This window comes from Panthera uncia, chromosome C2, assembly GCF_023721935.1.
Source record: "Panthera uncia isolate 11264 chromosome C2, Puncia_PCG_1.0, whole genome shotgun sequence".
NCBI lineage: Eukaryota > Metazoa > Chordata > Mammalia > Carnivora > Felidae > Panthera > Panthera uncia.
This window is the reverse complement of record NC_064810.1, coordinates 99,854,389-99,871,436: the sequence shown is the minus strand read 5'-3', so window position 1 is coordinate 99,871,436 and position 17,048 is coordinate 99,854,389. Positions and strand designations below refer to the sequence as shown.

At 34.5% G+C, this 17,048-nt stretch overlaps 1 pseudogene; it reads left to right on the top strand.

The window, feature by feature from the left end:
- Positions 1 to 7,570: 7,570 nt before the first annotated feature.
- The window catches only part of LOC125921620 (60S ribosomal protein L11-like), a 34,989-nt pseudogene continuing 25,511 nt past the window's right edge, over positions 7,571 to 17,048 (top strand).

The following is a 17,048-nucleotide window of genomic DNA, read 5'->3' as shown; positions in this document are numbered from 1 at the left end:
AACAGAATGTAAGGAAACAGCTGGAGAAGGACAGACTGGATCCCCTGATCCAGGGGATCCCCTGATCCATGGGAGCACTCTGTCACCATAACTTGTGAAGAACATTGCTTTGGACAAAACTGGTAACAGGCATCCCAGAGAAGCCATTTTGCAGCATGCTAAATCAGCCCAAGACGACCCATATTGGGTTTCTCCAGCATAGATTGGATTTGGCCCAAAAACCATGTTTTCCTAAGATGAATCTTATGATGAGGAAGCAAAGAATGAGCATAAAATTTGGAAAACGGAAAATGCATACAATTTGAAGACTTTTACATTGGAACTGTTCGCATGAGAGGGGAGGTATTAGACAGTTTTTTTTTAATGAAATAAGAAATACATCTTTATGACTGCCAACTTAAACCATACATTCACTAAATTGGTTGGTTCCAGTGTACACGTTATGGCAGTATCAGAATCTCAATCTCTATCCCCTTAGGAAAAATTTTTTTCAGTGAAATACAGTGTTTATGTGCAATTTCTATTGCCTTGAGTCTTATACACTCCACTTATTTCCAAAGTTACTCAGATCAGCACATTTATCTCCCATCTCCTTCACTGAAATTGCTTCAGACATTTGTGATACAGTTATATTCTCTTGTCATAGCTGCCATTCCTCCCTAGAACCTCCAAACCTAAAGAATTTTTTAAATTTGCACATATTGAAGTTCATCCCTTGTACTATAAATTTCTATAAGTTTTGAAAAACACATAGTGTCATGTATGCACCATTAGAGTATCATACAAAATAGTTTCACTGCTATAACAATTCCCCATGCTTCTCCTTTTCAATCATCCATCCTGAACCCTGGTCAAGTACTAACATTTTACTGTTCTTATTTTTGCCTTTTTCAGAAAGTTATATTGAAATAATACAGTAAATATACTTTCCAGGCTGGCTTTTTTGATTTAAGAATGTGTCCCTAAGTTTCATTCATATCTTTTCATCTACCATGTTTGTAACTATTTTCTATTCATCACACTTGTTCTTTTAATTCTTTTTTCCCTCTCTTTTTCCATCTTCTATGTTGTTAAACATTTTATATGATTCTATTTTTCTCTTCTTTTTTTTTAATTTTTTTATTTAAAAAAATTTTTAATGTTCATTTATTTTTGAGAGAAAGAGACAGAGTGCGAGCAGGGGAGGGGAAGAGAAAGAGGGAGACACAGGATCTGACGCAGCCTCCAGGCTCTGAGCTGTCAGCACAGAGCCCAACGCAGGGTTCAAGCTCATGAACCATGAGATTATGACCTGAGCCAAAGTTCAACATATAACCAACTGAGTCACCCAGGTGCCCTTCTATTTTTCTCTTCTCAACATATCAGTTATGCTTCTTTTTTAAGTTTATTTATTTATTTTTGAGAGAGAGAGAGAGAGAGAGAGCATGCAAGCAGAGGAAGGTCAGAGAGAGGGAGAGAGAGAATCCTTGCACTGTGGGGCTCCTTCCCATGAACTGGGAGATCATGACCTGAGATGAAACCAAGAGTTGGATGCTTAACCAAATGAGTGACCCAGGCACCACCATGCTTCTTTGTCTTTAATAGTTTCATTGGATGCTCTAGAGCTTGCAGTATACATATACAACTACTCTAAATCTACTTCCAAATAGTACTATACCATTTCATGGTTAGTGCACATATATTATAAGCAAGTATTCACAATTCCTCCCTCCTTTCCTTTATAAAATTGTTGACATTCATTTCACCATTATCCATACGCTAAATCACACAATTCCTTGTTAATATTCTTTATTTGAATGCTTATGTATTGGATCAATTGGATTAAGAGGTACAAAATTTCAGTTTAAAATTAAATTAAAAAGTCATGAAGATGAAAAAGTACAGCACAGGGAATACAGTTAATAATATCATAATAATATTGTTTGGTGACTGATGGTGACTATAATTCTCATGGTGAGCACTGAATAATATATAGAATTGTGTACACGTGAAACAGATATAATATTTCATGCTAATTATACTTCAGTAAAAAAGAACAAATACAATACAATAGTTTACCTTCATTTATTCCCATTTAAATTGCTTTTCCTTTATAAAACACTGATTTGATTTTCTGACCTATAGAATTTCCTCCTTCCTGAAGAACTTCCTTTTCCATTTTGCACAGGACAAATCTACTGAGGTTAAATTTTTCTCAGTGTTTGTTTGTCTAAGAAAGTCTTTGTCTTTCCTTTGTATTTTAAAGGTAATTTTGCTGGATATAAAATTGTAGGTTGATGGGTTTTTTTTTCACACTTTAAATATTTCTCTGAACTCTTTTCTTAAATGCATGGTTTCTAGAGACTTTCTACTTAATTCTTATCTTTGCACCTCTATAAACAAGGTGTTTTGTTTTTCTGTTTTCTTTGAAGATTTTATGTTTTTGTTTGGTTTTCTGGAATTTGAATATGATATGCCTCGATGTAGATTTTTGGTACTTACACCTGTGTGGTGCTAACTGCACTTCCTGTATCTATAGTTTGGTATAAGTCACTAAGTTTGGAAAATTCTTAGCCATTGTTACTTAACATATTTATCTTCTCTATTCTCTCTTCTATTTTTGATAATTCAAGCACATACAACTTAAATATTTTATATTTTTCCCATAGTATTTAGTTTTTTTAATTATTTTTCTCTGCATTAAGTTTGCTTAAGTTTCTGTTGGAATATGCTCACTGATATTTTTTTCCCACAGCTGTGTTAATTTACTGACAAGCTAATCAGGGCATTCTTCATTCTGTCACAGCATTTTTGATTTTTATCATTTCATTTTGATTCCCTCTTAGAGTGTCCATCTTTCTATTTATATTACACATGTGCTCTTCCAAATTGTTGCCTACCTTTTATATTAAAGTCATAAATACATCAGTCATAGTTTTGTTTGTTTAATTCTGATCATTCCAAAATTTGTGCTATGTCTGTATCTGTTTCTGAGGCTTTCTTTGTGTCTTCAATGTGTGCTATTTCCTGACTTTTATCATTACTTTTGTTGAAAGCTGGGTATGATATATCAGGTAATAGGAACTGGGGACAAATATGCTTTTAGTGTGAGGTTTATATTAAACTGGCCAGGAGTTGGGCTGTGTTTAATGTTTGCTGTTATGGTAGGTGTCAGGGGCTTCAAAATTCTCCAGTGTCTTTATTTTTATCTCCTTCATTGTCTTTGTTTTTCCCTAAAAACTTCTTCCTAAATATTGTCTGTGCTTTGCATTATTTCCAGTTATAATTCTGGAGTTATTATATTGGAATTGGGGAAGATAAGTATCCTATAATAATTTTTTTATCAATTCTTAGTCTTTTAGTGAGCCTGTGCTTCTTGGTTGTGATCTTCACAAGTGTTTCTTATCCTTTCCTTTCCTCTCCTTTCCTCTCCTTTCCTCTCCTATCCTCCTCTCTCCTTTCCTTTCCTTTCCTTTCCTTTCCTTTCCTTTCCTTTCCTTTCTTTTCCTTCCCTTTCCTTTCCTTCCTTTTCCTTTGTTTTGTTTTATTTTTTCCTACCATTTAATGTAATATTGGAAGGCTAGTGAGTGCTTGTGTTAGGTAATTGCACTTCTGCCTATGTGAGATAAGGCTCTGATAAAGTTTTTCACTGGCAGTTAGGTTTTTTCACAGAGTGCATACTATGTATATTTCACAATGGTTGCTTTTCAAAGACAGAAGGTAACTTTTCTAAGTTCTTCAATATGAGAAACTTATAGGTTCCTGAAGCTAAACCGCACGCTCCCCTGCAAAAAATGTGTTAGCCCCAACTAAGACTGAATCACACCAAGAGTTTCTTACTCTCAAAATAGCCCAAACTTGGCCTCCAACCATTCATCAAAATATCATTTAAGTGTTCCAACCAGTTTATGGTTCTGGTAGCTTCTGCACCAGATTAGCTGTGTTTCTCTTACATTGCCCATCTTTCCAGATTTCAAGATGGTAGTTTGCTTTGCAACCTCAATTTTCTGAAGAATCTAAGAAAAATATTTGATTTTTCAGTTTGCTTAGCTCTTATTTTGTGCTGATAAGACTTCTAGGCTGTTTAAATGTCATAACTGAATGCTATATTTTGATCTCATGAAAATAAAGACAGTACTTGCCGCATAAAAAAAATAGTAATGGTATGGGGAATACATAGATAGTTGCTTCACCTTTGGAAAATTTGGATGCAGCAGTAGAAAATTTAGTTTGGCATCAACATCCAGCTTATTTTTAAGAAACCTCATTCATAGTGAGACAATAACCCCAGTGATCCCACATAATTAATCATTAAAAATCATTCTTATTTCTTATAATAAATTTATTAGATTAATGTCATATTATTTCCATCTAAGTTTTCTATTTTCTATTTTATTCATTTAAAATAAATTTAAATAATCTTGAATAATCTCCTCTTTGATGTTTTCTTTTACTGCAATAAAATATTATGTAACTACAAGTGATGCTTGAAAACTCACAGATTAGTTTCCTATATTAATATGTCATTATACCTATCAAAATTGTGACATTAATTATATAAACTTATGACAAATGTTTGTTTTTAAAGATGCAGAAATATGCATACTAGTAAGAATTATGTTAAGACGATATAGAAATATAACAATATGAATATAAGTTCTTCAAAGAAGAATGAAAATATGTTACTTTGAATTATAGTTTGCAAGTTATTTACTTTAAGCATGTTTTGCATGTGATACATATCAATAGTCTTGTCTTTCCACAATCATAAACTTATTCCATATTTTCCTAACAATAAAATTCATGTATTTTAAAATATGTTTAAAACATGAAGATACTAAAAGATTATAAATCAAAAACCAAGATGAATACTATTTTCTCAATTATGGCAGAATTAATCATGAGTTTATAAACACGACACACCAGTCCATTCTTAACTCTTTTAGAACCGTAGAAAACACATGGCATGGGGAAGTTTATATCAAGTTTAATTACGGTAATTAACATTTTCTTTTTTGGTATCCACTTGATTTTCATTGGGGTGATAGAGAATTTTCACACTTATTTAAATGCCCAATGGACTGAAAACAGTTGAGAATCACAGTTTAGAGGAGGGAAGTGATACACCAAAATTCAATAAACTAAGAATGACACTAACTAAAATCCATAAAAGAAAGATTAATATATAAAGATTATATGTATATAAAGCAGCAATAAACACATTTACACACAAAAGGGAGAATTTTTTCAAGTCATGAAATACAGTGTTAATATAACCAACATGCATTGAGCACTTACAGAACAAGAAAAAGATGAACACCTCAAGGAGTAAGTGGATAAGAGCCATAAACGAACATTTTGTAAAAGAAGTATTGATGGTAAACAAATATAAAAATTGGCATTGGCTTATATAGACAATGAGAGAAATAAAAATTGAAAAAAATAATAGAGTGTTTTCTCCTCTTACATTGGAATGCTTAACAAAATTTTCAATACCAAGCCTGAATGAGCATGTGGAGAAATAAGTGTTTTAATGCACAGATGGATATAAGTCATTATAAACTTCTGGAGGGCAGTGTTGCTATAAATTAGAACATTTCAGATATGTATATTGGTTGACTTACATGCCAAACTTCTAGCAACGATCCTACAGAGTTAATAAAATAATTGCACAAGGGCATGCCATTTTTACCTCTACAACATCTATTATAGTAGCAAAACAAAATAAAGCAAAACCCTAAATATTTTAGGCATCCATTCATAAGGACATTCTGAAATAAAATCAAATGACATATATCCATAGAATTCATGGCTAAAAATTCATGAAAACTGGAACTATGCATTTAAAAAAATTAATGTTTGTCTTATTTTGAGAGACAGAGAGAGAGAGAGAGAGAGAGAGAGAGAAGAGCACTAGTAGGGGATGGATGGAGAGAGAGGGAAACAGAATCTGAAACAGGCTCCAGGCTCCAAGCTGTCAGCACAGAGCCCTACGCAGGGCTCAAAGTCAGGAGCCATGAGATCATGACCTGAGCTGAAATCAGACACTTAACCAACCAACACCAACCACCCAGGCGCCTCTGGAACTATACATTTTGAAATCAATGCATTAATTAATGTGTTATTTGTTTTGAAATTTGGGAAAGTAACTTAAAATGTTTTAATATTGAAAACATATGTATAGTATGATCTTCTCTTGTGTATATGTATATTTTAATTTGCTCCAATTGTTAAGGCTTTTTGAGCTGCAAACAATGGAGGATCCAACTAAAAGTAAATTATGCCACAAGGTAATGTATTGGATCATATACAATGTAGTCCAAAAGTTTCTGCCTTGGTTTGATCCAGTAGTTTAATAATATTTTAATAAGCCCAGATTTTTCCAGTGATTTTATTTTCCCCTTTACTCTTTCAGTTTCATTCTAGAACTTTCTAAAATTTTCATTTTAGGATGGCTGCTACTTGTGATATCAGTGCTACATCCATTTTCTCATGTCTATCAGTGGTTTACAATCGCTCACTATCTTAAAACAAATGAGAAACATTCTTAGAATCGTATCCAGATTAAAGAATTATATATGTATTGTATATGTCCCTCTTGTACTAGTCCCAGGAAATAGAGATGGGGTCACTGTTATATCACCCAAAATTGGAGCTGAGTGTGGTATCAATCTTTTATGGAACATGACTGCAGGGGAAAAGGGTAGATTCATTCCCCTAAAAGGGCACTGTGCAACTAGAAACTGATGCTAGGTTAGTAATAAAGATTACATATTACATGTACAATGTGATGATTTTATGCTTACATATATTGCAAAATCATTGTCATAATACTATCAGTCAACACATTCATCATCTTATATCATTACCGTGTGTGTGTGTGTGTGTGCGTATGATGAGGTCATTTAAGATCCACTCTCTTAACAACTTTCAAGTGTATACTACACTATTGTTAATTATAGTCACCATGTTGTACATTAAATCTCCAGAACGTGTTAATCTGGAAGTTTGTACCTTTTAACCAACATCTCCCCATTTCTTTCACAGACCTTGGCAAACCATTAATCTACTCTGTTTCTATGAGATTAACTTCTTTAGATTTCATACATAAGTGAGATCATGCAGTCTTTTTTTCTCTTATTTCACTTAGCATAATGTCCTCAAAGTTCATCCAAGTTGTCACGATGTTCCCTCGTTTTTACAGCTCAATAGTATTCCACTGTACATACACGCCACATTTTCTTTAACCATTTATTCATCAACAGTCACCTAAGTTGTTTCCTCATCCTGGCTATTGTGAATGATGCTGAAGTGAACATGAGGATGCATAGATCTCTTAATTTAATTTTAAAGTATTAATTTTATTGGCAAAATAGAAATGGAACCAAACTTGGTTATTTTTGGTAACCAATTCTGAACTCCTTCATATGTTTAGGAAGTTAACCACTTCACAAAATGTAGTGCTCGAAAGAGTTTGCCTTCAACTACGGAAGCAATAAAGACCACATGCTTATTTTTTAGGCCTCTCTTGCTTAGCAAGTCACACCCAGATTTCCAGGCTTTGAATTGAAATACTTTAATAAAAAGCAACATGGAGGATGGTGAATCAACTCTGAGTCAGCAGCAGAAGCGACGTCTCATTTCTAGAACTAGCAGTTGTAGTAGAAGCTGCAGTTTCCATTGTCCAATGCTGGTTCTGTCTACGGTGGATCCCAACACAGGTGCTCAGTAGCAGTGGAAGTGATGTGCTCACCCAATGGTTTTGAAGCTTAATTTTTACTTCAGCTGTGATTTTAAGGCCTCTTTTGTTTCCCTCTGTTTTCCAAGCCTGGTTCTCCAGTTTTTCCTGCATCACTGTGAGTATATGAACTGCTTTTGCACTTAAATCTGTTTGAACCAGTGTCTGTTTGCAGTCAAGAACTGTGACAGAGAAAGAACACATTCAGTAAAGTGGAGAAGAGATTTTCTTCAGAGGAATATATTTAGGCTTTACAGATAAGAGATTTGGAAGCATGTGAGCTGGCTCCAGCATAGCGTTGCTTAGAATTGCAAAGATGTCCTTTATGATATCCATAAAATTTAGTAAAATACAGCTTCAAATACTAGCTCTAATTTCTGAAAGGTTCGCAGATATTTTGGTTACTTATGGAGAACATAGCTGTGGGATTAATGAGGAAATTGTCAATTTTCTGAGGAATGATACCATTGGAAAAGCCTGTTCATAGGACAATCATCTGATGTATAAGAAAGGACTGCAGAAACCCCCCAACCATTATAGCAATGTGGCTTTATTCCTAATGGATGTAACCTGATGATATTAGGTGTGATATAATTCAACAATTATGCCTTCAGTCACAACTACCTAGGAAGCTTGGTGATTCTCCACAGCGGGTGTTAAGGTGCCTACATCTCTCAGCATTGAGAGATTTGTATCTGTTTTGAAACGCCTAAAGAAGGCTCCACTGAACAGCCAGCTTTCAAATTCTCTGTCTGTAACTACAGTGTCTGAACAAATTATTATTCTGATGAAAAATATGTAGACATGAAAGAAAACCACCCTTGGTAAATACAGAGTGCATAGGTTTGAGAGAGAGAGAGAGAGAGAGAGAGAGAGACCAATAGCATAACAAAAGTGTAAGTCACATATCTTTAAATTATCAAACAGAAAGTAAATTCTACCATTATAAGTCCGAAGATTTACTTTTATAGGTTTGCTTTGAGCTAGTGCTCTCAGGTCGGGGGGGGGGGGTGGGGTGTGGGGAATGAAATTTAATGAGAAAAACTTAAAAAGAAGCAAGAATTAGACACTCCAGCAGAAATGTGACACAGTAAATTAGCACTTACTATACGCCAGACACTTCTAAGTGTTTTAAAGTGTGTCTTTTTTTGTATGCTTATTTGTTTTTGAGATAGAGAGAGAGAATGAGAGGGGAAGAGAGAGAGGGAGACACAGAATCGGAAGCAAGCTCCAGGCTCAGCACTGTCAGCACAGAGCTGGCATGGAGCTCAAATTTGTGAACCATGAGATCTTGACCTGAGCCAAAGTCGGACGCCTAACTGACTGAGCCACCTAGGCACTCCTCTTAAGTGTTTTAGACATACTAATTTATTGAATCCTCACAAAATCCTGTGAGATATACAGTTATTATCTTTAATTTCTGGATATTGAATCTGAGGCATAAAGATATTGAGTAGCTTGTCCAAGGACATACAGCTAGTAAAGGAGAGCTGGTATGTAAGTTAGTGATCTAATTCTAGAGTTTACACTTGACCACTATGTGTAGGAACATAGAAAAACACGAAAAATTTGTATAAAATTAGGATACAGGATGAGCACAGATATAGAAGAGCCATTTTCAAGGCAATTCAATAAGGCATGAGTCAAAGCACATAAATGTGGTGGCCAAAATTCCATGAGAAATTATATAGGTCGCCTTAAAAATGAAGCATAAATACATCACAGAAGGTGTCATTTAGTATATAATGCAGCTAGCTGGTAAAAAACAGTCGGCTCTGGAGTTTCCTATTGAGCATAGCTTCACACAATATAGGAAAAACATCACTGTTACAACACGCAAACAATTGGCATTAGGCAGATTATAAAATACACACACACACACACACAGTAATTCCAGAAGTGCTAGTTGGTGGAATTAGAGTCATAAGAACATGACATAAATGAAGTCATGCTATGGGAACTTTTGTTAATTTATTCGCTAAGTATTGTTGGAGAAACCACTGTGTTTCAAACATTTGAGATTTCTCAGTGAACTAATAAAATAAAAAGCCCTGAATTTGTAGACTTATAGTTTAATAGTTCAATAAGGGACAATAGAGAACCAACAGCATATGTAGTATGCCACAAGGTGATTTTTATGGGGGAAAAATACAGCTAATGGTAAGGGAAACTGGGTATTCCGGGGTTGAGATAATCGTTGGATTTTTTTTTAAAGCACTGTTTGAGCAAATGTTAAAGATGATAGATTTAGCCATAAAAATGACAAAATTTTGTGGCACTTACAGCACCACAAGACCCTACAGCAGGGGAGACTTATGTGTTCAAGGAACAGCAAGACATTCAGTGCAGCAAAGTGATTTGGGGAAGAATACTGGAAATAAACTCTGCAAAATGATGGAGGACTGGGTCATGTAGGGCCTTGTAGGCTATTTATGGACTTAACCGTTTACTCTTAAGTGTATGGGTGACATTGCAGGATTTTGATTAGAAGAGGCATATGATTGGATTAAGATTTTTAAAGGACCATTCTGACAGTTGTGTTGACTAAAGAATGGGTGGTAGGGAGAAGCAAAGATAGCAACAGACATTGCAACTAGGGATTCATTGTACTAGTTTAGGAAAGAGACGATCACGGCTGCGACCAAGGTGATTGTAGTGGATATATACTCAGTAAAAGGGTGCTGGAAAGAGTGATAAATAATATAGGTAGAAAACAAAATAAGTGTGTTATCCTGGAAAACAAGTGAAGAAAGACGTTAAGGAAGAGGGAATGAACAACTGCACCAAATGTTGCTGGTAGCTCAAAGAAAATAAGGTCCAAAAACTGATCATTGTATTCAACAATGTGAGGAACATTGATTTTTGTAATAAAAGTAACTGGTTGGAGTACCAGGAGTGAAAGCTGGAGAATGGATTAAAGACAGTATGGACAAAGATGAATTGAAGATAACATATGTGGACAACTCTTTTGAGGAGCAAAATCAAATGGTAGCTTATAAAGATATGTGTGATCGATGGGGAACATGGTGGTTCAGTTAACTGAGCATCCAAATCATGATTTTGGCTCAGGTCATGATCCTAACTAAGGTTGTGGAATTGAGCCCTGTGTCGGGATCAACGCTGAGTGTGGAGCCTGCTTAAGATTCTTTTTTTTTCATCTCCCTCAGCCCCTTTCCCCCCACTCTCCTCTCTCTCTTTCTCTAAAACAAAAAAATTAAAAAACTAAAAAAGAAATTTAAGATATGTGTGATCAAAAGAAAGGTTTTTTTTTTCTTTTTTTTTTAATGTAAGAAGTGATTGATCCAGTAAAATATACATTTTGTTGTAGCAGAGAGAAGGAGGAAAAATTGCCAGAGGCAATATTCTTAGGTAAGTGAGGCAGGGTAGATTTAGTGCCATAGAGAAATTACAATGATATAGGATCATGTAGAATTCATCCTTGGTAATAGTCAGAAAGAAAGAATATGCAGTTCTGACAATGAATGGCAGGGAGATATGGCATTGAGAGATGATGGAAGTTCCCATTTAATTGCTTCAAATTCATAATGAAGTAAGAAGGAATGCCCTTAAACTAAAAATACATGCTTCAGCATGTGTGGGTGGTAGTGTTTGCACACATGTATATTTGGGGGCAGAAAAGGGGAAACATAATTTTGGTGGTACATTTTATTAATTTTTGTGAACACATAGGCTGATAGAATAAAAAATTCCTGAGCACTAAAATATGATAGCTTATTTTCCTAGCAATATTAGAACATATGGAAGCCTGGTCCATGAAATGTGAATCAGAGAATGAAAACTTTGTTTGGTAATTTGAAATCCTCAACCTTCAATATGTTTTCGAAACCAGTCCAAGGGAGATTATTTCTACTGTGTTTATAATAACTCAGTTTTGGCTATATTTCAAACTAAATCCAAAATGTTTCCTTTGGCTCACTTACATATCAATAATTTTTATAGTTTTTATCACATGTTTTTATGCTATCTATAAAAGTGTGACATATTTCTGTTTGCATCTGGATTTTAGGTAGTATGCATGTGTGTAGATAAAGAACTGAGAAATCAATAGATTCTGAGCACTTTATGGTAGGGAGTATTATCACTTATGGCAAGCAATCATTATAAAGTTGAAAATGATGAACTGTCCCTATAGTTCAGATTTGCCAACATAAAATCAAATATTCTTGGAAATGATAGAGCTATTAGAAAGTATTGACAGAAACTGATGAAGAAAGCATTCGACCTACCATGATGGGGGTTTGTGTATTTCAATATTGAAAACATTTAAATAATAGACTTTCAGAGTCTTCTTCATTCAATAATATATTCCCATGTATTTGTAACATGCATTTTTAGAAAAGTTATTGATTTCAGTTTACCTATAATCTAAAACTAAATTTATTCAAGAAAAAATATGTCAACACCTTATACACGTGAGATACCCAACCATACCAAATCTTCACATTTCTTGATTTTGCGTTAAATAATTTGAGTGTGTGTATGTGCATACATGTGTGTATGTGCATATATAAGTGTCTAAATTACTTTCAATTAGCAACCTGGCACACCGAAATGAGCCTTATTAACGTTAAATGCAGATGGACATTTGACAGGGGCAATTTGAGCTAAAGACAATAAATAATAGATTTGAAAGAATTGTGCTCTTCACCCATTCGTTCAATAAATGAAGAATTATTCATGGGGTACTTAAAGAATACCAGGTCCAGTGACGGGTAGTGGGGGTATTAAAAGGAATAACAACAATCAATCTCTCACCTCAAAGAAAATGCATTCTAACACCAGCAGCCCTAGGCTAAACCAATTTTCCAACTATTTTCTTTAGCTGCAGAATTTCAAATTACTGAATGTGAATGTTCTGCACAGGTCATGCACTCACCAATCTTTTCTTGGCACCACACTGTCTATGCTTTTATACTTAGCCTGACCCAGACATTTATGTAGCTTGTCTAATCTTTATATATACAATTGTACGCTTGTACCTTACAAACAATGGTATTATATATGAATACATGATTGTAGTCATAAATTGTATTTGAGTGCCATGTTACAGTTTGCAGGTCCTATTTGTTTGTAAGTATTAGGGCTTCTGCACACACTAACAATACGTACTCTTTAAATTCAAAGTCAATTGAAAAATGGACACACATGTACAAGAGTGAGACATCAAAGTGAAACTAGATTACAAAAGATGGCTTTATGTTCAATAAGTACAGTTTTCTTTTCTTGAATTAAAATTTACCTTGAGGTCAAAGGAAGCACATCTGGCACCTATAGACCTCTTCTAAAGGTCTTCTTGTTAGATCCTGGGACAGAACACAGACCTAATTGTTCTCATTAAACTCATCATTGAATAAATCATTTCACATCCTTTGGCCATGATGGGGAATAAGGAGTAGGGGCAGGGTCAAAGTTCTCCCCAGCACTGGATATAGAACCTCCTTAGACCTGGGCAAGTGAGCCCCGATTCAGGCCCTGGGCCTTCAGCAGCCTGCTGCTTTGGAAATGTCTACATCCCCTCAGGTTAATAGGACCAACCAGACCACATTGGCTATGGCCCTGCAAATGTAGGGACAACCGTACTACAGAATGGGTCCATGTCTCCCTACTACAGACCAAAGAAGGAATACAAGGAGAGTTAACTTGTGGACAACTGTGTTTTTCTTATATGCTTCTCACAGCAATCTGATGAGGTAGCCAATTTTAACCTAATGTTGCACATGGATACACAGAAATTCAACACTTTCATTGAACCAGTAAGAGCTGTGCAAAGTCACATATCCTTGTGTCAGAGCCGCATTCGATATTTTGATGTGGTCTTTCTATCATAACTCAATTTTAAAAAATAAAAGCTCTGTGTTTAGGTTTTGAGGCAAAACAGAGACCAAATCTTTACTGAAAGAATATTTGCAGTAGATGCAGCATTCTGTGACACTTGCACATAGCTCGGGAGCGATTTTTTTTGTTGCCTTAGTTCATATAACTTCAAATGAATTGTTGTAATGGCAGTTATTCCATACAGTTAAGGAAAGTCAAAAACAGTTTGGAAATCTTATTGACTATTAAAATATTTAAATATATTTAGTTTAATTTAGTGCTGTTTTGTTTTAGTGTAAATAAGATTGAAAATAAGGAGTTGCTTAGTATTCAGTTAACAGATTGATCAATTTGTCCTTTTGGTGTTTTTCAAATCCTGCTTCCTAAGCACCAGCAGCTAAATCTTTAAAGTAGAATAAATGTTTTCAGATTTCTCCAAATGGATCCAGAGATCTCTGTTATAATGTCTAACATAGATTTCCCCCAATCGCATCAAGAGATCTTTCTCTCCCTTTATCTCTGTCTATATATATCTCACTACTGTTGCCCATGAGACATAGGTTTACGATGCTAATATCACTAACAGCAAACAAATTTAGACACCTTTTATAAAGAGCATTGTTTTTTCTATGGTTAGTAGACTATGATGTGGTGTCTCACCTTTTTTAAATCCATGTGCCTTTTTGATAAGCCTTAAAATTGAATTGCATACCACGCATGAATACTGTGGCATTTCACAACATATTATGCACTATGACTAAAAGCCAACCAAAGCAGTGTAGGTAATAAAAATACCTTTTATGACCACACATCACAGCAAAATGTTTTTTATGTTCTTGGTGCAGGGAAATCCCCCATCTATCACCCCACACCAAAATTGATTGTCTCAATAGGTACAAACTTTCAGCCTCTACAGTTGAGAATAATTGATATATAGCCACAAGAAGCTTATCATTTATTTTGCTATAGAAAACAAAAATCTCAAACCATACAAGACCATTGTGCAGTCATAATCAAGCTGTATTCCATCTCCTGACTTCCTTTACAGACAGTGGTTTGTGTCCATCTCCCCTACACTTACTGTACTACAGCCACCCTCACATACTTTCTCTTGTGTAAACTGACCAAGCTGATTCCTGCCCTGATCTCAATGCTATTTCTTCTATCTAGAAATATCATGCCTCCAATTTTTGTAGAATAGACTCCTTTCTGTCATTCCCATTTTAGGTGACATATAAACTCCTCAGAGAGGGTTTCTCTGATCATGTGATGGTTTCCCTTAGTATTTTATTTTCTTCTTAGCACTTCTCACAGCCTTGGATTTTTCTCTTTGTTTATTGTCTCTTTCAAGCTTCATCCCACTTTAGGGTATAAATACTTTGAGAATACAAGTCTCAAAAGTGTTATTCAATGTTGCAAGCCTTCTCTCTCTTTTTTTTTCAATATATGAAATTTATTGTCAAATTGGTTTCCATACAACACCCAGTGCTCATCCCAAAAGGTGCCCTCCTCAATACCCATCACCCACCCTCCCCCCCTCCCACCACCCATCAACCCTCAGTTTGTTCTCAGTTTTTAAGAGTCTCTTATGCTTTGCAAGCCTTCTCTTTAGAACAGTCTGCCACTCAACGAGTACTCCAAGCATATCTGGTGAGAAATGGTGAGGGAAAGAATAAAGAAAAATCGTACAATACAGCCTATGATCATAGAACATTGGTTTCTACATAAATAAATCCATGTGAATATGCTGATGCCTACTATTTTCTTAATGTTTTCTATTATATCACATTTGTTTTCCACAAATCTTATGCAATTGAGATATGCAAATGTATAACCAACAGTGAATAATTTGAAGAATGGGAATGTTTAAGGGATTGTCTTTAAAAATAAACATTCTGGGGCACCTTGGTGTCTCAGTTCGTTAAGCATCTGACTCCCGATTTCGGCTCAGGTCATGATCTCACAGTCCTGAGATTGAGCCCCGCGTCAGGCTCTGAGATGACAGCACACAGCTTGCTTGGAATTCACTCTCCCTTTCTCTTTCTACCCCTCCCCACTGTTTGTGCTCTCTCCCTCTCCTAAAATAAATATATAAACAGTTAAAATTTTTAAAAAGTAAATATAAAAATATAAACAAACCTTCCATTTGCACCTCCATAGTCTTTTGATCTGCACTGTACCTTCAATTTTCTTTTTGGATATGTTAGTCATTTTGGAATTGCTATTTCCCCAAAAAATTATTAGTGCTAAAATATTTTTGAAAGAACAATATTCTAGAATACTTTCTACTGGCAAGTTTCTATCTTTACACCATCTACTAATATATCTTAAAAATAACTCAATATTAATTTAAAGATATCTTCTGTATTCTATTTTATAATTGTATAATACTCTATTGTGTTGAGGTACCCCACTTTATTTGGCTAACCCCTCAAGCATGAATATTTACCTTTTTTCCATTTTTTAAATAAATGTTTTATTTTACAGCAGTAGATCTAGATTTATAAAAAGATTGCAAAGATAGTATAGAGAGTTCCTATATACCACACACCCAAGTTTTGCTCCTTATTAACATCTCATATTAGTATGTTACATTTGGATTTTAGACATACTTACAAGTGTTGGTGGTGTCTCATTTATATTTAAATTTATCTTCTCACATGCAATTTTCTATCTGTATATTCTATGTGGTGGACTGTCTGGTTTTTTGCCCATTTTTAATTAGGTTATCTGTTTTCTTACTGTTCAGTTAAAAAAATGTTTTATATAGTTTGGAACCGAGTCCTTTATCAGATATGTGCTTTACAAATATTTTGTCCCAGTCTGCGGCCTACATTTTCATCCTATTTCCAGTGTCTTTTGCAGATAAGACTCTTTTATTTTATATTTATTAAATTAATAACTTCAATTATTTTTACGTATCATGCTTTTGTTCTTACATATAGTAACTCATGACCAAACCCAAGGTCTCATAAATTTTCCCCTCTTTTATTATAGAAGATTTATAGTTTTGCATTTTATATTTAGGTCTATTTTTTATTTTTATGTGTGTGTGAAGGTTGTAAGTTCTGTATACAGTTTCATTTATTTTCATATGCATGTCCAATTTTCCTAGGACTATTTGTTGAAAAGAATGTAATTTCCCCACTGATGTGCCTTTTCTCTTTTTTCAAATACTAGTTTATTGTATTTGTGAGAATATGTTTCTATGTTTTCTATTCTGTTGAATTGATCTATGTGTTTATTTCTTCATCAATAAATATCACAGTCTTGATTACTGTAGTCATATGTTATGTCTTGAAATCAGGTAGTGTAAGTCTTCAACTTTGTTCTTCTTCACTGTTATTTTGTCTATTCTACGTCTTTGTCTCTCCATACAAATCTTAGAATCAATTTGTTGATATCTGCAAAATACCTTGTTGAAATTTTTATGGAAAATTCATTGAATGTACTGATTAAGATGGGAAGAAATTCACATCTTAAAAATTATTGAGTC